Source organism: Canis lupus, chromosome 3 (genome assembly GCF_011100685.1).
Source record: "Canis lupus familiaris isolate Mischka breed German Shepherd chromosome 3, alternate assembly UU_Cfam_GSD_1.0, whole genome shotgun sequence".
Taxonomy (NCBI): domain Eukaryota; kingdom Metazoa; phylum Chordata; class Mammalia; order Carnivora; family Canidae; genus Canis; species Canis lupus.
Window position 1 is genome coordinate 73,054,596 of NC_049224.1, and position 24,312 is coordinate 73,078,907.

General features: G+C 38.7%; 1 non-coding gene across 1 annotated transcript; it reads right to left on the reverse strand.

Annotated features, from left to right (window-relative positions):
• Window positions 1–6,020: 6,020 nt before the first annotated feature.
• TRNAK-CUU lies at window positions 6,021–6,093 on the reverse strand. The gene has a single exon. It is a non-coding gene; the product is annotated as a tRNA-Lys (tRNA).
• Between the last annotated feature and the right edge of the window lie 18,219 nt (window positions 6,094–24,312).

Below are 24,312 nucleotides of genomic sequence, written 5' to 3' on the forward strand. Positions count from 1 at the left end.
CACCAGATCTTCGAGGAAAGCTTCCAACAATAAAGACAGAGGCCAAAACAAATAAACCAAAGGAGGAGAAAAAGAACTCAGAGGAAACAGATAATGCAAATGGTAAAAGTAAATTAATATTATCAGGGAGATAAGATTTTAATTCCATGAAATAAGACTAAATCCTTTCAGAAGGAAGGAAGGAAAGAAAAGGAGAGAAATGAAATGGGGGGAGGGAGAAAAATTAGAAACAAAAGGTTTTTTTAAAAATTTAAAATGAGGGTAAGTAAAAAAGATAACAAAATTAAAGTATTAATCCCAGAGTTTCAATATCTAAATAAAAGAGTTCCCCAAAGAGAGGACGTTGGGAACAAAATTATAAGGAAATAGCACAAGAATATTTCCCAGAGATAAAGATCAATGGAGCACCTGAATGTGCAGTTGATAAAGCATCCAACCAACTCTTGGTTTAGGCTTGGGTGTGGTCTCAGGGTAGCGAGATGGAGCACTTTTAGGCTCCGTACTCAGCGTGGAGTCGGCTTGAGATTCTTTTGCTCCCCCTGCCTCCCACTTATGCTCTCTCTCGCAAATAAATAAATAAATCTTTTTATTTTTTATTAAATTTTTAATTTTTTTAAAGATTCTATTTACTTATTCATGAGAGAAACAGAGGGAGAGAGAGGCAGAGACACAGGAGGAGGGAGAAGCAGGCTCCATGCAGGGAGCCCATCCTGGGACTCGATCCCAGGTTTCCAGGATCACGCCCTGGGCCAAAGGCGGTGCCAAACTGCAGAGCCACCCAGGCTGCCCTGTTTTTCTTTTGTTTTTTTTTTTTTTAAAGGTCAAATCTCCAGTTTATTTATTTTTATTTTTTTTAAAGATTTAATTTATTTATTATTCATGAGAGACACACACAGAGAGAGGCAGAGACACAGGCAGAGGGAGAAGCAGGCTCCATGCAGGGAGCTCGATGTGGGACTGGATCCTGGGACTGCAGAATCATGCCCTTGGCGGAAGGCGGCACTCAACCACTGAGCCACCCAGGCATCCCAAGTCTCCAGTTTAAAAGTGCATATTGAACATGCAATCATGGAATCATTATGTTGTACACCTAAAATTAATATAATCTATGTGTCAATTGTATGTCAATAAAAAAGAACATACTGAATGCTCAATATAATAAATTTATAAAACAGCAACACTAAGACATGTCAACTTGAAATTTCAGAACACCAAAAAAGAGATGACTCTAGAAACTTTCAAAGGAAAAAAACCCATAAACAGAAGATTGAGAGAATCATGTTGAATTTCTCCACAACACTACATGTTAGAAGATAATGGATCATTGTCCTCAAAATACAGAATTAAAAAATTGTTTTTAACTTAGATATATTTAGACATACATAGTATTAAAATGTTTATACTCTTCATCAGGATGGCATTAGAGGATACATTCTAGCAAAATAGAGGATACACTCTAGCAAAATTATTTATAATAATAAACCCAGAAAGATAAGTCATCAGATCCGGGAAACTGGATAGTCCAAGGATGACTGCTGTGTAGTAGATCTAGAAAGAAATCAGTACAGATCCAAGTAGGAAGACAAATACCTCCAGGAGGGAGGGCTACGTGGGGAAGAAATGGCAATGATAGTGCAGAAAATGGAATTAACAGGCATTTTACAGAGATCAGAGATTCAAAGAAAACTAAGCAGAGGGGAAAAAAGGGGCAGATGTTAAATATCATTCTACACTTTCAGGCTTAGCAGTAGATAATATTTACATTGAAAACTCTGGAAAGTTGAGGAGGAATCCCATATTTTCTAAATACAGAAAAATGTTTATGCATAAAGATATCCTTTACAGTAATTAATTATAAAATCAAATAGCAAAAATAAACTAAATGTCCACTAACGTGGACATAAACTAATGTCCAGAGAAATAATTAAATAAATCATGACATATCACTTGATGGGATTTAAATTAATAACATTACAACCTTTTCTGCATACCAAGCACTCGTTTTAGAACCTGCCTTGGGAGCAGCCTATTAAATTGAAAGGAGGAATTGAAAAAAGGAGACTGAAAGTTGCTTGCGTGTTATTGTTGTTGGAAACTAAAACTAAATGCCTTGTAGAAATGTCAATCAAGTAAATCCAAAAACAGGCAGCCAAAAACAACTCCAACTAACATGTTGTTAGTCTCTAGTATTGTCTGTATGAAGTAGGAAACAGAAGGTAAATGTTTTGGTAAACCTGTCTCTGATGGCTTTGGGAAGAAAGACACAAGGTTCGGTGATATGATCTTGAAGTGGTAGAGCCTGGAAAGAGACAGATGACTGCAGCATTGCTGACCTACTTCAAGAGTGATTCATTTTGCAATAGGAAACAAGTCAGGAAAGATCTTGCATATAGCGAAGAACAGAGGGCTCACATTCCCCTTTTCCCAGAGCAAGATCCTCAGCCAATCAAAGGATCTGTCTGTCCCTCCACCCCAGCAGCCCCAGGCATAAAGTCCTGGCTGTTTCTGAATAGGATCAGTAAGACAAGGAGGCAGGAATCCCTGCAAACCCTACTGGTTGACTCCAAGCCCCAGAGGCTCTGAAATCATCTGCCAGAATGCTGAGCCTTTTATGCAATAGAGCTGTTACATGATTTCAACAGAAATGCCCCAAATGCTTGAAAAGCTGATCAACTTTGGCTCTACATTACATCTAAACCCCCTAAAACAAGACAAAAACACAGTATGAGAAGTACAAGAGTCTGTATTACATTTTCTTAGTTAAGACTATTTTGAAACTGAAACTCCTCCGACTCCCTTTAGCCAAAAAAGAAAATTCGCCATAATGATGCAGGGGAATCTCTTAAACCCATGGATTGGAAACATAGCTGGGAAACCTGGAAGAGAAAACTCTCACAAACCAGACCAAATGCCCTTTTAGTCTCTAGTCTGTCTGTCTCTTTGTCTCCCTTTCTTCTTTTCAACTGCTTTTGACCAATATTTTGAACTCATTGGTTCGATTGTCCTTCACTGCACCAGTCTGGCAAAAATCCCAGCCTGTATCAATCCAACATTTAATATCATCTGTAGGTAGATCTGTGCTGCTATGGACACCTGAAGAAAACCATACCGTGCAGATTGGTATGATTGAGACCAGTATGAATGCATGGTCTCCAATATCCACTGGACCTTTAATACTGCTCAGGGAGTCTTTGGCTCCCCTATTCTGTCCACATGTCCATTCTTCACAGCTCTTCTCTGCTCTTCTCCCACCTCCAATCCGGCTGCCTCTCGCTTATGAGTATGGACTCCCCTCATCTCTTACTTCACAAAGAAAAGGAAGTAGCAGTAATAGATCATTAATAATAACAACAGAAGAAGAATGTAATAATAGAAGAGTGCTCTGTTAGGTCTTACCAACTAACTATTCTTTGATCTCTCTCCTGTTAAATGGACAAGGCATGAGAGAGAGAAAGAGAGAAAAGAGACACAGGCAGAAGGAGAAGCAGGCTCCCCACCGCCCGATACAGGACTCGATCCTGGATCCTGGGATCACGACGTGAGCTGAAGGCAGCTCCCCAACCACTGAGCCACCCAGGGGCCCCCGCTCTTTTACATTTTTAATTTAAAATTTTAAAAGTATAGCTTGGGGCCCCTGGGTGGCTCAGTGGTTGAGTATCTGCCTTTGGCTCAGGTCATGATCATGGAGTCCTGGGATTGAGGCCCACATCAGGGTCCTCCTGGGGAGCCTGCTTCTCCCTCTGCTTGTGTCTCTGCTTCTTTCTGTCTCTCTCATGAATAAATAAATAAAATCTAAAAAAAAAAAAAAAAGAAGTATGGCTTGAGCATGAACTATTTTAGAATGTGCTAGAGGATATTGTGGTGAACTAGACAGATGTGGTCCCTATGAACTTTCTAGCCTAGGAGACAGACTTTGACTAAAGAATTTTAAGTCTGATTTATGTTAACTAATGGGAAGTACAGGATGCTGTGGAAATACATAGCAAGGAAATTTAACTTTATCTGGGAAGTAAGGGAAGGCCTTCTTGAGGAAGGTAAAATTTAAAGTTGCCACTTAGGAATATGTAATAATTCAATAAGAAGAAAGAGGCTTAAGTTCTATGCAGGCACGAAAATCCGATTGAGATTCCTGTGAAATTTGACAAGTGTATTCTAAAATTGAAACTAAAAATGGGATGCCTGGCTGGCTCAGTCAGTAGAGCATGCAACTCTTGATCTTGGGGTAGTGAGTTCAGGCCCCATGTTGGGTGTACTCTTACTCATATATAAACAAACAAGTAGATAATTAAAATTAAATAAATAAATAAAATTGAAATGATAAAGAATAAGGTTAGGAAGCACCAAAACAATCTGAAGAGGAATAACATAGAGGAACCTGTCCTATAAAGACCTATTATAAAGTCATAGTAATTAAGACAGTATGGTGCTTGGTACAGCAACGAAACCCTCTCTACGCTTGTGCTTTTCTGCTCATCCTTCAGGACACAGTATGAATTATCACTGCCTCCAGGAAATCTCTGGCTGTTCCTGCCCTCAAAATCTTGAGTACGGGGATCCCTGGGTGACTCAGCGGTTTAGCGCCTGCCTTCGGCCCAGGTGTGATCCTGGAGTCCTAGGATTGAATCCCACATAGGGCTCCCTGCATGGAGCCTGATTCTCCCTCTGCCTCTCTCTCTCTCTCTCTCTCTCTCTCTCTCTGTCTCTCATGAATAAATAAATAAAATCTTAAAAAACAAAAACAAAATCTTGACTAGGTATCATCTTGGGGTACTTCCATAGCACACTTACTTCCCTGATACTTAACACATTTACTCCAATATCCGCTTCCCCCACTCACTGTTAGGACAGAGATCATTACTCTTTTTCACTGTCAATCCTCAGCCTACTAGCATTCCTTTAATGGAAGACTTGAAGTACTACCTTAAAGGCAGTGTGAAGACAGTGCTATCCCACCCCACTCCTGCCTATCTCTTGCTACTGTTGACTTTCCAGCCACTCCATTTATTGAAGACGTTAGTACTTTTGGCCATAGTCATATTTTCATAAAGCCAGCCGATTTTAATATCTACAAAGATCCATCCAAAATTTGTCTTTGAAGTTTCTTGACATCAGGCAGCCCAGTGGCTCAGCGGTTTAGCACCACCTTCGACCCAGGGCATGATCCTGGAGACCTGGGATCGAGTCCTGCGTCAGGCAACCTGCATGGAGCCTGCTTCTCCCTCTGCCTGTGTCTCTTCCATTCTCTCTCTCTCTCTGTGTCTCTCATAAATAAATAAGTAAAATCATTAAAAATAAAAAGGAAAGTACTGAAGTTTCTTGACATCATCTTCTTTCAATAGATTCACTCTACCTCAATGTCTCACTTGGAGGGTCATAAAGTCAACCTTCAAAATCATGAATTCAATCTTTCTACTGTGGACATAAAGGAATGTCACCCAAAGGAGAACAAACAGGTTATTTCTTCAGAGCTTGCTATAGCAAAGGAGTCAGCCACCATCACTTGCTTTTGGCAGAGAGAGACTCAATGGCAAGCAAGAAAGCTTTATAGTAAAAAAAAAAAGAAGAAGGCTCCAGGTATGTTCTGATTGGTGGTTGTTGGCATGAGGAAGCTGATGGCATTCTAGCTAGAAATGAGACATCTTTAGGGAGCACACGTGGCACTCTCTTGTTCTGAGTTGGAAGAGAGGGCCAATAAATAAATAAACAAATAGGGAGACCAGCAGTCATTGACCAAGTCCTGATCATTCCATGCCCTTTGATGCAGAGGTTACAGTCAGAATTCTATTGCCATATACGGTTTGGTTATTGTCCAATTCCATGTTCATATGGTTTGGCCATTGTCCATAAAAGACTATAGTCAGTCTTCTACTACTCATTAAGCATCATCTTCAATCTTTCCAGTACCTATGCAATTACTCCCTCTTTGATGACTCTTTACCTTATGTTTGGACTAATTGCCATCTCTTACTGGATTTCCTTTTCCTTTCCTTTCTTTTCTTTTCTTTTTTAAGTAGGCTCCATGCCCAATGTGGGGCTTGAACTCATGACCCTGAGATCAAGAGTCACATGCTCTACCAACTGAGCCAGCTAGGCCTCCCTGAATGGATTTTCAACTTCTCCCTATTGGATATTTTCCTTCAATATCCAAGTAAGTTACAATCTTTTCCAACATAAAAAACAAAACAAACAACAAACCCCAATCTGAATTCCATCTTTACATCTACTAACACACCACTACCCTTTGCAAGCAAACTTCTCAGTTTTTCTTAATTTTTGGATCCATCAGAAGCCTCATTCCCACCTCTTCTCTCTACTTTCTGAGGCAGTCTTTATTCTAAAATTGATGTGTATTGGGGTACCTGGGTGGCTCAGTGGTTGAGTGTCTGCTTTTGACTCAGGGGATGATCCTGGGGTCTTGGGATCAAGTCCTGCATCAGGCTTTCCTCAGGGAGACTGCTTCTCCCTCTGCCTATGTTTCTGGCTTTCTCTCTGTGTCTTTATTCTCATGAATGAATAAATAAATAAAAATCTTTTTTTTTTTAGATTTTATTTATTTATTCATGATAGTTACACAGAGAGAGACAGAGAGGCAGAGACACAGGCAGAGGGAGAAGCAGACTCCATGCAGGGAGCCCGATGTGGGATTCGATCCCAAGTCTCCAGGATCGCGCCCCGGGCCAAAGGCAGGCGCCAAACCACTGCGCCACCCAGGGATCCCAATAAAAATCTTTTTAAAAATTAATTAAATTGATGTGTATCATTACCATCTTTTTTTCAAAAAGATTTTATTTATTTATTCATGATAAACATAGAGAGAAAGAGAGACAGAGACATAGGCAGAGGGAGAAGCAGGCTCCATGAAGGAAGCCCAATGTAGCACTCGATCCTGGGACTCTAAGATCACGCCCTGAGCCAAAGGCAGACATTCAACTGCTGAGCTACTCAGGCATCCCTCATTACCATATTTGTATGTACCTGAATTTTACCATTAGGTTTAACTATACGAAGTTTTAATATTTGATCCTTTGGAAGTATAAAATAAACAATTTCATTTAATTCAAGCAGGTGTAAATGTATGTAAACCTATAAAATATATACTATGGCTTTTTTTGTTAAAATTTTACATAAATATATCTTTAAAAACTTGTTTTTTCGTGGAGAGGTTGGCAGGGGATGGGATGACTGGGTGATGGGAGCTTAGGGGGGCACTTGACAGGATGAGCGCTGGGTGTTATACTATATGTTGGCAAATCGAACTCCAATAAAAATATATATATTAAAAATAATAAAAAAAAATAAAACCTTGCTTATTCAGATGCCTGGGTGGCTCAGTGGTTGAACATCTCTGCCTTTTGCTTAGGTTATGATCACAGGGTCATTGGATCGAGTTCCATATCACGCTCCTTGTGGGGAGCCTGCTTCTCCCTCTGCTTATATCTGTGCACAGACCTCTCTCTGTGTCTTTCGTGAAAAAATAAATAAAATCTTTTAAAAAATAAAATAAAAACTTACCTCTTATGTATAATTACATTTTTAAAATTCTTTATTTGAAATAATTATAGAATCACAGGAGGGAGTAAAGACAATACAGAGAGATCCTGTGAATGCTTCATCCAATTTCCCCCGATAGTTATATTTTATTTTTTATTTTTTTTTTTAATTTTTATTTATTTATGATAGTCACACAGAGAGAGAGAGAGAGAGAGGCAGAGACACAGGCAGAGGGAGAAGCAGGCTCCATGCACCGGGAGCCTGACGTGGGATTCGATCCCGGGTCTCCAGGATCACGCCCTGGGCCAAAGGCAGGCGACAAACCGCTGCACCACCCAGGGATCCCCCGATAGTTATATTTTATATAACTATAGCACTATATCAAAACCAGAAAAATGACATTGGTACAATGTGTTTGGATAGCTTTATACCACTTTATTATGTGTAACCACTGCAATTGAAATACAGAACTAGGGATCCCTGGGTGGCGCAGCGGTTTGGCGCCTGCCTTTGGCCCAGGGCACGATCCTGGAGACCCGGGATCGAATCCCACATTGGGCTCCCGGTGCATGGAGCCTGCTTCTCCCTCTGCCTGTGTCTCTGCCCCTCTCTCTCTCTCTCTCTCTGTGACTATCATGAATTAAAAAAAAAAATTAAAAAAAAAAAAAGAAATACAGAACTATTCCATTATCACAGATGTCTCCTTGTGTTCCCCCTTTATAGCTTATATACATACCCTAAAAACTTTCACAACCACTAATTTATTTTCCATTTCAATAATTTTGTCAGTTATAGAAAGTTACATAAATAGAATTGTGCAGCATATGTCCTTTGGGGACTGGATTTTTCACTTATAATAATGCCCTTGTCACATGTATCCCCAGTTTACTCCTTTTTTTTATTACTAAGTATCCCATGGATACTTATCCCATGTACTATTGCTAAGTACATCCATTTTATACCAGTTTATTCAACCAATCACCTATTGAGGGACATTCTGGTGATTTTTGGTTAGGGCAATTACAAATAAAGCTGCTATCAATATCTGTATACAGTTGATATGTGGACATAAATTTTCATTTCTTCATAATAAATGCGTAGCATGCAAGTACTGAGTTGTGTGATTAATATGTTTAATATATGTGGTTAATGTATGAGCAATCTAGCTTCTCTATATTCTCATCAGCATTCACTATTGTCATTACTTTTTGTTTGTCTATTATGTCTTTTCTTTTTTTTAAATTTTTTAATTTATTTATGATAGGCACACAGTGAGAGGGAGAGAGGCAGAGACACAGGCAGAGGGAGAAGCAGGCTCCATGCACGAGGAGCCCGATGTGGGATTCAATCCCGGGTCTCCAGGATCACGCCCTGGGCCAAAGGCAGGTGCTAAACTGCTGCGCCACCCAGGGATCCCTATTATGTCTTTTCTATTAGATGTGTAGTAATTCTCATTATAGCTTTAATTATCATTTCACTAATGGCTAGTGAAGTTGAACACCTCACTTGCATCAAGATAGTATTTTTTTAGTAATCTCTTCACACCTTTTACTCCTTTCTTTTTTCTTTTTTTTTAATTTATTTATGATAGTCACACAAAGAGAGAGAGAGGCAGAGACACAGGCAGGGGGAGAAGCAGGCTCCATGCAGGGAGCCCGACGTGGGATTCGATCCCGGGTCTCTAGGATCCCGCCCTGGGCCAAAGGCAGGCGCCAAACCGCTGCGCCACCCAGGGATCCCTACTCCTTTCTTTTTTTTAAGATTTTGCTTATTTGTTTTTTTAGAGAGTGTGAGTTGGAGGAGGGGCAAAGGGAGAGGAAGAGAATCTCAAGCAGGTTCCACCCTAAGCTCAGAACCCAATGCAGGGCTCCTTCTCACAACCTTGAGATCATGACCTGAGCCAAAATTGAGAGTCCCACACTTACCTGTTTGAGCCACCCAGGTACCCTTTTTACCTGTTTTCTAACTGGATTTTTTTAATTTTTAATTTTTATTTTTTTAAAGATTTTATTTATTTATTCATGAGTGACACAGAGAAAGAGACAGATACATAGGCAGAGGGAGAAGCAGGCTCCTCACTGGGAGCCCAATGTGGGACTCGATCCTGGACCCCGGGATGATGACCTGAGTCAAAGACAGATGCTCAACCACTGAGCCATCTAGGTATCCCTAATTGGAATTTATTTTTTTTTAATGTTGGGGGTTCTTTATATGTCCTAAATGTAAGTTCTGTATCAGATATGTAGGTTGAAAATCAGAACAAAAGTTTTAATTTTGAAAAAGTCCAGTTTATCAAAATTTTTTACGGGTTCATGTTTTTGGTATAATATTTAAGAATTCTTCATCAAGCCAGGATAGGTTCCAGAGATTTTTCTCCTGTTTTCATCTAGAAGTTTATAGTTTTACATCTTGCTTTTGAATCTGTGATCTGCTTTAAGTTAATTTTTATATTTTGCCATATTGATACTTGTAGTTTAGTACAACTTCTGCACAACTTTTTAGGATAACAGTGTATGACTAAATCACAATGCATCAACTTATTTCCATAAACAGTGCTGCAGTGATCATCTCTGTTCATTATTGGGATATCATTTTGTGCACAGTAGTCCCTTTTCAACTCATTCCAAGAACTTATTTTGTTAATTTTTATCATTGCTCAAGTGAAACATTTTTTCCCTTCAACTCAACACTTCTGGTTTTCTCCTCCTACTTCTTAGGTCACTAGTTTTCAGCTTTTTTTTGGAACTCTTTTTTTTTTTTTTTAGATTTTATTTATTTATTAAAGAGAGGCACAGAGAGAGAGAGAGGCAGAGGGAGAAGACAGGCAGAGGGAGAAGAGGGAGAGCAGAGGGAGAGCAGAGGGAGAACACTTCTGGTTTTCTCCTCCTACTTCTTAGGTCACTAGTTTTCAGCTTTCCTTTGGAACTCTTTTTTTTTTTTTTTTTTTTTTAGATTTTATTTATTTATTAAAGAGAGGCACAGAGAGAGAGAGAGGCAGAGGCAGAGACAGGCAGAGGGAGAAGCAGGCTCCCTGCAAAGAGCCCGACGCAGGACTCCACCCCGGGACTCCAAGATCATGCCCTGGGCTGAAGGTGGCGCTAAACCGCTGAACCACCTGGGCTGCCCTGGAACTTTTTTTTTTTTTAAGATTTTATTTATTTGAGAGAGAGACAGAGAGAGAGAGAGAGAGAGAGAGCACGCCCAAGCAGGGAGAGCAAGAGAGGGAGAAGCAGACTCTCGCTGAGCAGAGACCCTGATGCGGGGCTTGAACCCAGGTTTGATCCCAGGATCCAGGGATAATAACCTGAGCCAAAGGCTGGTACTTAAACTGCTGAGGTACCCAGGTGCCCCTCCTTTGGAACATTTTTACCCAGCTTTGCGACAGTGGAGTCTCCCAGGTTCAGTCATTAGCCCTCTGTTCTTGACCTTGTATACATTTTTCCTTTACACTGTACATTCCATCCATTTCCATGGCTTCAAGTGCCAAATTAATTTCTTTACACAAGACTTCTCTTCTGAGCTCTAGATTCTTATCTCTAACTCCTGACTGAACATATCTTCACTCAGATGTCACACATTTGGTTATTTCAAAACTTAACATTGTCAAAAACTCAGTATGTCCATAGCCATATGATAACATAAATCTAATTTTATGCAGTTTTCCAAGTTCCCCCGCACCTTTGAGCCTTTGTGTATGTCACTTTTTTCTGCCCAGAATGCCCTCTCCTTTCTCTTTGCATAACTTTTCTACTCTTTCACCAAGCCTAAATTTAAATATCATTTCTTCAGCAATATCTTCACTAATCATCTCCAAACCAGGGCTATATTCCCCTTTACTTTTCCTTTAGATACCCTATCACAATTACAACTTCAGTATTTTGTTTTTTGTTGTTATTAATATCCATCTTCCCCACTATATGTCTTGCTCACTGTTATATTTCAAATCCTTAGCACAGTGCTTGGTGCATGACAAATGTTTAATAAATATTTGTAGAAAGAAACATAATTTTTAAGTGAATATTTGAGTAGCTGAATAAGTAAATATGTGAATGAAACATTTCAAAAATCTTAAAAATATTTACATCATTGATTCACTAATCACTCTTCTGGACTCATCCTATGTGAACAATACTAAATACAGGCAAAGCTTTATACATAACCATCTTCACTGCAGTCTTCTTATAACGGCAAAATGTATAGATGATCCAAATATTCTATAAGGGAAACATAAGTATATTAAAATTAGGTAACGTATTTCCAAATCTAGTGGACTATTAGAATCCCCTGAGGCACTTTTATAAAAGTAGAGATTTCTGAGTCTCCCTCTGGAGCTACAATATTATGGTCTCTGTGAATGGACACAGGAAAACAGTCCTTAGATTTTTCGATGATTAGCCGAGTTTTGGAACCACTGGGTTTAGTGCAAAGAATATAGATTCTGAAGTAAGACTAACCTTGCTGTTTATCAGCTCTATGACCTCAGGGAAGTAAATTTTCAGACTCCCCTGAGGCACGGTCTCCTCATCTGCAAAATACCAGTCCCTAGGGGTGCTAAGGAATGAATAGGGTGGTGTCTGTAAGGAATTTGACATGCGTGCATGTTAAGTAATTTGCTATTGGTGTTAAGGTACATTGGCACTATAGAATATTCTACAGCTACCAAAATAATCTCTCTGAAAAAATTCTTATCTTCCTATGTCTTTGAGTCCTAGAAAAAAGGACATGGTACACTCAAACTGGGTAGTTTCAGGGGATTTAATAAAGGGATTATTTACAAAAGGCTAGGAGAAACCAGTAAGGATTACTGCAGTACTTTGGGTCTGTCAACAATTGCTACCATTCCTAGGCCTAAAAGAGAGACCCCAGAAAGGGTAAGTATGTGGAGAGAGAAAGGGTCTGACAGGAGCTGGGACCTTCAGTAAGGGACACAGCCAACCCACAGCAATCTTTCAAAGAAAGAAATTGAAATAAATACTCTGTTCCCTATTGGCCAAACCTATTTGGAGAACCCAGTAAACCTACTGATGAAGTACTTATTAGTCCACCTCCAGGGACACAAAGCAGCATAAAGAAGGGAGAGGATTAGATTCAGACCAAAGCAGAGTAAGAATAATATATACAAGAATTTCAATTGTATAAAATATCCTTAACACTTAGGTCATAAGTATACATCAACATTTTAATATTGGTTGTTTTGGGGAAGTGGGATTATGGATTACCTTTCTTTACTCTTTCTAATTTTTTGAATATTCTAAAAGTTTCAACCATAAATAATAATAGTTAACATTGATTGAGCACTTACCAGTTTTTGAGGGTTTTTTGTTTTTTGTTTTTTTTTAGGATTTTTCTTTTTTTTTTTTTTAAGATTTTATTCATTCATTCATGAGAGATACAGAGAGAGAGAGAGAGAGAGAAAGAGAGGCAGAGGGAGACGCAGGCCCCATGCAAGGAGCCTGATGCAGGACTTGATCCGGGGACTCCAGGATCATGCCCTGGGCCAAAGGCAGGCACCAAACCACTGAGCCACCCAGGGATTCCCTAGGATTTTACTTTTAATCTCTACATCAAATGTGAGCTTGAATTTACAACCCTAAGATTAAGAGTCACATGCTCTACTGAGTCAGCCAGGCACTCGTGAGCACTTACTGTTGTATGTGCTTATGTGTATCAATACATATCATCTTTGCAGCAACCCCATAAGTTTGGCACTATTACTATCCTCATTTACAGATGAAGAAATTGTGGCTAGCAAGATTAAGTGACTTATTAGAAGTTACACAGCCACAGCAAATAAACTACGGAGCCATGATTTAGACATCGTTATTCTGCTCTAGAGCCCATGCTTCTAAAAACTTACTATGTTATATTCACACTAGACAAGCAAGAAAGACTTTTACAAAGGAAAAAATTAGTATACTTTGGGTTTTTTCAGTGCCTGCACATATGATCAGGGGTTGGGGTGGGAGAGGGAATCTCTAGCAGAATCTCAAGCAGACTCCAATGTAAGCAAGGAACCCAACATGGTGCTCAATCTCACAAACCTGAGCTGAAATCATGAGTCTGTCACTTAGGTGACTAAACCACCCAGGTGCCCCTGAATAAACTTTGTTTTAAAGAAAAACATTTTATAGTACTTTTTCCTGGTATTCATTTAAAAATAAAAATATAGGGACACCTGGGTGGCTCAGTGGTTGAACGTCTGCCTTTGATTCAGGGCAAGATCCCAGAGTCCCAGGATCCAGTCCCACATCGGGCTTCCTGCATGGAATCTGCTTCTCCCTCTGCCAATGTCTCTTCCTTTCTTTCACTGTGTGTCTCTCATGAATAAATAAATAAAATCTTTAAAAAATATATATATAATACATGTAATACCCATCCTATATATGCTATATAATATTAATATGCAGTTTAGTATATATAGTATAACAGTATAGTAAACATAGTAATGTATAATAAAATAATAAGATTTATATATTTGATTCACTAATCTCACTTCTTTCTTAGTAATAAAATCTCTGATTTTCATCTGGGCATGGGGCCACCCAGAATAATGACCGCGTTTTCCAAATTCCCATATAACTATGTGGTATATCTAAATTCTAGACAGTGAGATGTAAGTAGAAGTTATGTATGCAATATCTGAAAGTATTTTTGAAGGGAAAGAGCAAGCATTTCTCCCTTTGTCCCTTCTGTTGGCTGGCTAGAATGAGGATATGATGATTGGAGACTAAGCAGCCATTTTATTTATTGTTTTTCTTTTTTTTTTTTTTTTTTCAGATTTTATTTATTTACTCATGAGAGACACAGAGAGGCAGAGACACAGGCAGAGGGAGAAGCAGGCTCCATGCAGCGAGCCCGACTCGGGACTCCATCCCAGGACCCCAGGGTCACGCCCTGAGCCGAAGACAGATGCCCAACCACTGAGCTGCCAGGAGTCCCCTAAGCAGCCATTTTAGATCATGAGGTTAAAACCACATCTTATGTTTGAGTGAGTAGCGAGGTAAGAAGAATTTGTACTGAAGAAATAAATGTTGGCAAGGATGTGGAGAAAAAAGAACCCTCGTGCACTGTTGATAGGAATACAAACTGGTGCAGCCACTGTGGAAAACAGTATGGAGATTCCTCAAAAAGTTAAAGATAGAGCTATCCTACAATCCAGTAATCACACTATTTGATATCTACCCAAAAAATACAAAAACACTAATTCAAAGAAATACATGTATCTCTATGTTTATAGCAGCATTATTTGCAATAGCCAATTTACGGAAATAGCCCTAGTGTCCATCAGTAGATGAATGGATATAGAAGATGTGGTATATAAATATAATGGAATATTCTTCAGCCATAAAAAAGAAATGAAATCTCGGCATTTGCAACAACATGGTTGGAGCTAGAGAGTATAACGCTAAGCGAGGGCAGCCCGGGTGGCTCAGTGGTTTAGCGCCGCCTTCAGCCCAGGGCCTGATCCTGGAGACCCAGGATCGAGTCCCGCGTCAGGCTCCCTGCATGGAGTCGGCTTCTCCCTCTGCCTGTGTCTCTGCCTCTGTGTGTGTGTGTGTGTGTGTGTGTGTGTGTGTGTGTCTCATGAATAAATAAATAAAAATCTTAAAAAAAAATGCTAAGCGAAATAAGTCAAACACCATATGATTCCACTCATATGTGGAATTTAAGAAACAAAACAAACGAACAAAGGAAAAAAGAGAGAGAGAGACAAACAGACTCTTATAGAAAACAAACTGATGGTTACCAGAGGGGTACATGGGTGAAATAGGAGATGGGGATTAAGGAGGGCACTTGTCATGATGAGCACTGGGTGATGTATAGAACTGTTGAATTACTATATTATATACCTGAAACTAATATGATATACAGTGGTTATGTTAACTAACTGGAATTAAAATAAAACTTTTTTTTAAAAATCACTCTTTGAACAGATGGCACAATTAATTCTATTTTTTGAAATATGTTTACTTATATAATTATTAAAATGTTGAATATTTCTGGAGTCTAGAGATTATAAGAGCATGCACATCAAAATCCTCTGTGAAGTTTTAATTACTTTATTATGAAATATTACAGACATAAAGAAAGGTACAAATCATAATATAAAGGGCAACCATGTACCCCATACTTTCTTAAGAAATAAAATATTACAATGTTGAAACCTCAGAGTGTTTTTCCCTATTCTTAGTTCTTTCCACTCTACAAAAGGCAGTTTCTATCCTGAAATTAATGATTATCATTCCCATGTACATCTTCATATTTTTACTACCTGCATATATCACTCTAAAGAAAAGTTATGATTGTTTTTGCCTACTTTTAATTTGTATATGATTTATACAAATGAAATAAATTTCTTGGGTTTTTCTGAAATTTGGGGGGGTGCTTAATGTTTTTGAGATATATTCATGTTTGTTCATGTAGCTATACTTCATGCCACTTACTTGTATTTTTAAAAATCTTAGCATCCCATAACTATATTATACTGATCGAAATTAGAAGAGTAGTTGCCTTTGGTAGGCTGGAGCAGACTAGTCTGGACATAAGGGAATTTGAAGATGAATGAAATGTTCTTTATCTTGTTTTGGGTAGTAGTTACTGAGTGTATGTGATTGTCAAAATTTATTGAACCAAACATTTAAGATCTCTGCATTTCATTGTATGCTAACTTTATCTCTATAAAAAATGATTAAAAGCAAACAAGCAAAAACAACAAGAAGACACTCTAATCTCAGACATTCTAATTTAGTAGGCTGTGCTGGGGATAAACATGAATTTTTTTTTACAAAGTTCTAAATAAGGGACGCCTGGGTGGCTCAGTGGTTGAGCATCTATCTGCCTTTGGCTTAGGTGATGATCTCGGAGTACTGAGTCTTGCATCAGGCTCCCCGCAGGGAGTCTGCTTCTCCCTCTGCCTGTGTCTCTGCTTCTTTCTTTCTGTGTCTTTCATGAATACATAAGTAAAATCTTTAAAAAAAAAAAAAAACGGTTCTAAAAAATTCTGAGGGACACCCTCAATTGAGTACAACTGCCATAGAATGACACAAGATTGGAGCAGGAATTAGGAAGAAGAGTTATCTGTCAAAGACCTAGGAAACATCTCATGGCATTGTGTGGCCTCCCTAGACTTCTTTATAGTATAGGTGGCAAGTTTTACAAGAGCAGAAATAGCAGTGTTTGACCCCCAAATCAAACATTAATGGCAGCTAGGCCTGACTGCAATAAAGCTAAGATTTTAACGACTTGGTAATGGATAACTTAATTGAATTTTTTCAAGTTTATTTATTTATTTATTTTAAAGTAATCTCTACACCCAACGTGGAACTTAAACCTATGACCCTAAGATCAAGAGTTGTATGATTAAAAAAAAAAAAAAAGAGTTGTATGATCTTCTGACTAAGCCGGCCAGGCGCTCTACAACTTAACTGAATTTAATTCTTTCTCACACATTGGTGGAGGCACAACTAGGACTATATCTATACCTTATACCTTACATATTTAGGTGCAACGCCTCTTCAGATTATCTAGTTTCCCTCTCATCTCCTTTTTAAATCTTTTATCATTGTTCTTCTATCTTATGTTCCTTTCAGAGTCAAATCAAGAAAGGGATCTCTCAGTTCACCCTTTATATAAGACTTGATTTTTTAAAAATATAATTTCCAATGGACATTCTGCGAAGCTCTTTTGTGCAGAGTGCCATTTTAAAGATAATCTGCCTACTTCTCATAAATTCAGGGATAGGTACCTCTCCAAAGATGCCAATTGAGGGATTAAATTCAACTTAAATTGGATGCACTTTCTGGAAAGGCCCCTAATGTGAAATTCCTTTGTGCATTTTGCCAACGTCTTGGCCAGAGTTTCTGTCTCCATCTCTCATGTTCTCACTTCATTATTGAAAATCCTGAAAATTTCAGCTCTCCTAAAATAGGTGAATGTGAAGATCCTCACTTCACTCAAAATAGCTGCCCAATGAACAATTGATCAAATTGTAATCTATTTATATTTCCATCATAGAAAACATTTTTTTCTCGAGGATCCCTGGGTGGCTCAGTGGTTTGGCTCCTCCTTGGTCCAGGGCATGATCCTGGAGTCCCAGGATCAAGTCCCATGTCAGGCTCCCTGCATGGAGCCTGCTTCTCCCTCTGCCTGTGTCTCTGCCCGTCTCTCTCTATGTTTATCAAGAATAAATAAATAAAATCTTTAAAAAAAAAACATTTTTTCTCATTATAAAAGCAACACATGTGTGCATCAATGCATCAATTAGGAGTCTATTATTGCAAGCAACATAACACAAATTGGGCTAACTTAAGCAAAAAAAGAAAGAAAAAGAAAAAAATTTACCTGAAATGTATTGGAGTAGTTCACAAAATCAGAGAAAAAAATACAAGATCTGAAAAGCTGGGTGCAAGGGAAAGGCCAGGAATCTGGAAGTAATAGTCTTTCATGGGCTGCCTTTCCACAAATATTCACTGACCTCCAACTACACGCCTGGCACCACTCTGGGCCCAGTTGAATCAGACATGGGAGGAAAAGAAAAGAGGAGAGTCAAGCAAGACTATATCAAAAAAGAAATGTTTGAAACAGGGCTGAGGGTTTTCCATGTGGCCAAGAGAGCAAACAGCATGGGTAGACATACAAAGATGTCAAAAAGGATAGAAGGCAAGTAGGAGAAGGGAAAATGACAAAGAAGGCAGGGAAGGATACCAGAGGTCTTTATGTCTAGTCCTCAAAACTGAAGTGGAACTGGGGGTGTAGCAGTTGTGGGTCCAAAGAAGGGAGAGGAATTTGGCCTAGATTATACCCAGACAGGGCTGACTGATAAGAAAGTCAACTACACCAAAATCACGTAAGAATGTGAAATTGAGGGGATCCTTGGGTGGCTCAGCGGTTGAACGTCTACCTTCAGCGCAGGGCGTGATCCTGGAGTCCAGGGATCGAGTCCCACGTCGGGCTCCCTGCATGGAGCCTACCTCTCCCTCTGCATCTCTCTCTCTCTCTCTCTCTCTGTGTCTCTCATGAATAAATAAAATCTTAAAAAAAAAAAGAATGTGAAGTTGAAATCAAGTGGCATTTGGCCTGGGACTAGTTGGGTTGTGAGATGATTCCAAATATTTCAGAAAGACCCAGAAGTCTGATATAAATTTGGTGAGTAAAAAATCAAACGACCAAAATGCTTGGACAACAAGAACAAGAATGTTCTGAGTGAATACCAGAGACAAGAGCTTATACTCACAGGTAAACTACGTGTGAGAGAGCCAGCTCTACTTTAAGAGCCAGGGATGTTGTAGACACATTTATTCATGAAATATTTAGACTTAATCATAGGTAATTGAGAAGAAGAAAGGAGGAAAAGGAGACACCTTTACTAACGGTGTATGGGTAGTATTTACTAATGTCAGGCCTTGTTTGTTTGTTTTTTTAAAGATTTTATTTATTTATTCATGAAAGAGAGAGAGAGAGGCAGAGACATAGGCAGAGGAAGAAGCAGGCTCTCTGCAGGGAGCCTGATGTGGGACTGGACCCCAGGACGCGAGGATCATACCCTGAGCCAAAGGCAGATGCTCAACCACTGAACCACCAAGGCATCCCAATGCCAGGTCTCATTTCAGGAACTTTACACACATTATATAATTTAGTCCTCAAAATAATCTTAGGAGATAGATGCTATTATTTCTCTCTTTTATAGGAGAGGAAACTAAAGACCAAAAATCCTAAGTATCTAGTAAGGTACAAACCAGAGTTTTCTGGCCTTAAAACTTAGACTCAAACTCGCTATGATGTGACTTTTAGGATCAAAGCCATAGTGGTTGCAGAAAGGAGGAAAAACAGCATGAAACAAAAGAAGACGGAATTATTAGGATTTGGTGCCCAAAATCCTGGCCCTGGGGGATTGCCATGGGGACAAGGATTGGCTCTGTGCTCTGTGTGTATGTGAAGAACTAAGTGTTGGGATTTTGGGTCTGTGGTGATTTGGGTCAACTACAGTGAAAAGCCAAAGAGACTTCTCACTTTGTTGTCAACTTTCATATGTGCAGGGGTCATACAGGAAATGCACAGGGAGTTTGTGGGGAGCAGTTGTTGAGATTGTGGGAGGACAGGTAGTGGTAACACATCCTTGGGCACAAGCTTAGACAAATACCATACTGAGCCTCCAGCGTCTTCCTGCTATAGTGGTAGAAAGGTAGCTATGGCAGCAGTGGCATACTCTCAGTTTCAGAGGTAAACATTTAAGCTTCAGCCCCCAAGGTTCCTCGGAAAGTTCAGTGGTCAGGATCTTGACATGGCTGGCCCAGCAATCCATAAAGAGCAAATGGAACAGACTCTCTGGTTTCTTTAAGGTCATTATTCACAGGCCTGAGTAAACGCTTGGGGTTATTGGATTTATCAGGAGTAAAGAAACTCTTGGAAGAAGATAACCTGTCCCTTAACCACAAAATGAAGACTCCAGCTGTTTAATCAGAATAGTGGAGTGGAGGGGGGAGGTGTGATCTGTGTAATGGCACATCAACTAAACATTATATTTTAGATAGAAAGAATAATATGCACAAAGTTCAGAGTGCAAGGAAAAACACTATTTTGAAATGGATTACACAAACAATGTTCTGCCATTTCCACAAGCAAGCTGCTCTTCCTCTTGTATTGTTTATGCTAGCATATAAGTGAAGTGTAAAGTTAAAGGAGTAATGATAGAAAGAAATTAAAAAGTTAAGAAGGGCTATCATTTGAAGTCTTGTAAGCCCTGTTACTCTTTATTCACTGTCATCCATTGATTTGGGAAAATTTTGAGTCATTTTCTCATTGGCTATTCTGTTTCACTATAGTCTTTGCTTCTGAACCCATATTACGAATATATTGAGGTCTTTTTGCTCTATTTGCCATGTTTCTTTTTATGTTTTTTTGTTTCTTTACCTCTGTATACTATATTCTATATATTTTCTCTAGATCAATTTTCTAATTCCTTAACTGTCTTTTTAGCTAGTTTAGTCAGCTATTAGACTTGACCATAATTTTTAAAATTTCAATGTTTACCTTTTCTTTTTTAGAAATTATATTTTTGAAGGAATTCTATTTCTTCTTCTTGGAGGAAAGAATGTTTTCAAAGCTCTGGTCTTTTTTTGATGTCTTGTTTTTGTTCTGAAATTTTCAATTCCTTATTATATATAATATATATTAAATAATTATATTTATGCTCTCTACTGAATAGGTATCTGCCATCTTTGGGTGCCTTGCTTTGCTGATTATTGTGTCTCTCTTTATTGATGGAGGCTAGAGTTTCCCTCTATGTTTTGAAATTTTTGTATGGAAACCTCATGTTCAGCTAGGCTTTACCTTTGGGAATCTTGTGAAGCCTGAGTTAAGAATATGTATCTCTGTAGAAGTTTTTACTGACATCAAGTCACTTTTCTTCATCAGCTTTACTGAGGTATAATTTACTTTCAATAAAATTCACTAACTTAAAGTGTACATACAATTCAATGAGTTTTGATAAATGTAAACAGACATGGAACTGCAACCATAATTAAGATATTGAATATTTCTATCACCCTAAAAAGTTCCTTTGTGCCTCCTTGTAGTTAATCCTCTTCTGTCATCCAGGCAACCATTGATTTGCTTTATGTAATTACACTTTTGATTCCTATAGAATTTCATATAAATGGAATCATATAATCAGTCTTGTTTCTGATCCTTTTATGTGGCATAATTTTTCTAATACTCTATGTTAAGTGTATCAGTGATTTATTCATTTTATTGATATGCCACAATTATTTTTTTTTTTTAAGATTTTATTTATTCATTCACGAGAGACACACAGAGAGAGGCAGAGACATAGGCAGATGGAGAGGCAGGCTCCTCCCAGAAAGCCTGATGCAAGACTCAATCCAGGGACTCCAGATCCGGGATTACTGCCTGAGCCCAAGGAGACACTCAACTGCTGAGCCACCCAGGCAGTCCGGATATGCCACAAGCTCAGCATCTGTTTGTCCCTCTCCCTCTGCTCCTCCCCCCATTCACGTGCCCTTTCTCTCTCTAAAATAAGTAAATAAAATATTTTAAAAAATGTATTCTAGATACAAGTCCTTTATCATATACGTGTTTTGCAAATATCTTCTTTCAGTATGTGGTTTGTCTTTCATTTTCTTAACAGTGTTTTTCAAAGAGCAATAATTTCTAATTATTATAAAAAATGTTTTCTTTCATGGGGTGTGTTTTCTGTGCCCTATTGGCATGAAGCCTACTTAAATACATAAGTAAATAAAATTTATATAAAAATGTAAAGGACCCAGAATAGCCCAAAACAATATTGTAAAAAAAACAAAATTGGAAAAATTCATACAACATGATTATAAGATTTACTGTCAAGCTACAGTAATCAAGAGAGTATAATATTGGTATAGGATTGACATGTAGATCAATAGAACAAAATAGAGATTCCAAAGATAGACTCACATATATATGGTCAATGTCCCAAGATAATTTAAGGGGAAACAGGGTAATCTTTTCAATAAATGGGGTGGAACGGTTGGATATCCATAAGCAAAAATAAAGCTTTATCCTTATATTATACAAAAAAATTTTTTTTCTTTATTTATGAGAGACACAGAGAGAGAGGCAGAGACAAAGGCAGAGGTAGAAGTAGGCTCCCTATAGGAAGCCTGATGTGGAACTTGATCCCAAGATCCAGAGGGGAAGAGAATCCTGAAGCAAACTCTGCTGAGTAGGAAGTCAGATGCAGGGCCCTGAGATGATGACCTGAGCCAAAACCAAGAGTTGGCCACCTAACCAACTGTGCTACCCAGGTGCCTCCACAGAACACTTTTTATATTAAATTCTAACTGGAAGTTCCCAGACTGATAATAATACACTGATGATATACATTCAAAATCCAAATTTAGTTGTGGACAAATAAGGTTAATAGCTATAAATTCAGTCAGAATACTTCCTTTTTATTGTCTAAATCCCAGACTAAGACAGACAAGCTTTTTTATCCTTTCCCTTTGCCAGGAAACAGAATTTCTCTTAGTCTACCTATAATTTAGAGTAGCTTTTCAAAGCATCAACTTCATTAAGGGGACTTTATTCCAGTTTCCTATGTCATGAGATGTCACAGCCTTGTTAAAATGTAAGTCCCGTTGTTATCATGATGGGAAAACTCCATCTAACCTTGGTGCAGGGGTATCTGAGAGCTCATTTGTCTACTGCTCTGACTTTACCGTCTTTGTTTTTGGCTCTCAAGTATCAGTTACCCATTACTGTAACTGAACTAATGTGTCTCTTCATTTGGCTGGTCTTGATTCGTATCCTTTATAACAAAACTGTTATTGTTAAGTATAGCACTTTCCTAAGTTCTATAAATCATACTGATGAATTACCAAACTTGATTGGGAGAAGGGGTCGTGGGAACCCTCCCAGATTCATAGCTAGTTGGTCACAAGAGCAGGTGGCTGGGGGACTCCACTTGAAGCTGGCATCCACTTTAGAAAGTGGAGTAATCTTGTTGGAAATTGTGCCCTCTCACCTGTGGATTCTGACAGTAACTCTAGATGGTTAATGTTAGGATAGAATTGTATTGCAGCACACTAGCTGGTGTCAGAATTCAAGGGCAGTCCAGGTTTAAAGGGTGAGGGAAGTAGAGACTATGTCTTGAGACAAGCAGCAAAGTCACACTGCAAAGGCACATGCATACTGGAGCGGGAGTGATTTCTGGCCATTATGCAAGTTTATTACACCTACTTTCTTGCTAGTTTAGCTCTTCATTTGAAAGAATGTTATATTTTAACATCTAGAGCGCACTTCTAGATGTTTTGTAGGGAGGTTTTTCCCAGTTATCAGTTCACCATATTACCAGATAAAGAAGCTCTCCTTATTACTTACTATACGCACTCAAGTGGGTAGAGGTTAAAAAAGAAAGGCCGAAAGGAAGAACTCTTTCAGTAGCACATAAAGATCCATTTGAGAGAAATCCAGAGAATATAGAAGATAATGGGATAGGCTGCACTAGTTAAATGTGGGAAAACGATTAATTATCTAGGAGGCTGGGGTGGGTGTTGACTTTGAGCTAAAAAATAAAAAGTATAAAATATAATAGAAATCCAGCAGAAACAAATAGAATGTAAAGTATTAAAAGGGCATAGAAATACTCTCTGGAAAGAAAATTCCTGCAAGAAAGAGGTTTCTTCTCAAGGAAAAAAAATTGCTTCAAAATACCATCTTTGTTTGTTACCTACAAAAATAAAGTTACCAAAAACTGATATTCTTAATACTTTCATGGTTGTACTTCAATTTATTTTTTTAAAGATTTTATTTATTTATTTGAGAGAGAAAGAGCATGCACAGGTGCTGGCAGAGGAGCAAAAACAGACTTCCCACTGAGCAGGGATTTCCCAGGACCCAGGGATCACAGACCTGAGCTGAAAGACCAAAGAGCTTAACCAACAGAGCCATGACACCCCTGTACTTCAATTTAAATCACAGATCAGGGGCACCTGTGAAGGATCTGCCTTCAGCTCAGGTCATGATCTCAGGTTCATGGGATGGAGCCCTGTGTCAGGTTCTTGGCTCAGTGGGGAGTCTGCCTCTCTCTCTCTCTCTCTCTCTCTCTCTCTCCTTCTGCCCCTCCCCCACCCCATCCCACCCCTGCTCATGTGCTCGCTCTATCTCTCTCTCTCTCTCTCAAATAAATAAAATATTTTAAAAAATTAAAATAAAGTCACAGATCAGTGACTAAAATTGGAACAATTGGTCAGAGAAGCACTAGAGAATAGCAGTTGACTTTCCATAGCAGGCCTCAGCACAGGAATTGTTTTACTGCTGGGACTGCTT